Source organism: Penaeus monodon, chromosome 19, assembly GCF_015228065.2.
Source record: "Penaeus monodon isolate SGIC_2016 chromosome 19, NSTDA_Pmon_1, whole genome shotgun sequence".
Taxonomy (NCBI): domain Eukaryota; kingdom Metazoa; phylum Arthropoda; class Malacostraca; order Decapoda; family Penaeidae; genus Penaeus; species Penaeus monodon.
The window spans coordinates 45,215,228-45,215,588 of NC_051404.1; positions in this window are offsets into that span (position 1 = coordinate 45,215,228).

A 361-nucleotide genomic window follows, 5' to 3' on the forward strand; every position below is an offset into this window, starting at 1 on the left:
TTTTTTAGTGTAGTTTTTTCGTCTAATCTTGTATTATTTTATAACGTATTACCAGTTACATTACTAATGTTTGAACTGATACGATGTTATGAATTATTGTGCTTTAGGATATTCATATGAAATAAGCTATTGTGTTATGATCTGTAGCAGTTGATTGACAGGCGGCACTCGTTTGCTCTCTATCATTCGTGTCAGGTATGCTTGCAGTTACTGTAATACTGTATTTTTATTTAAAGATAAGAAATCGATATGCATATCTTATCATGCTAACCGTGTTCTACATTTAGTTTTCATACTTTATGTGTTTTATAAATAGAAATTGGTATATCTCATTCTCTCAGTCGTTCACTTTTCATCCTTA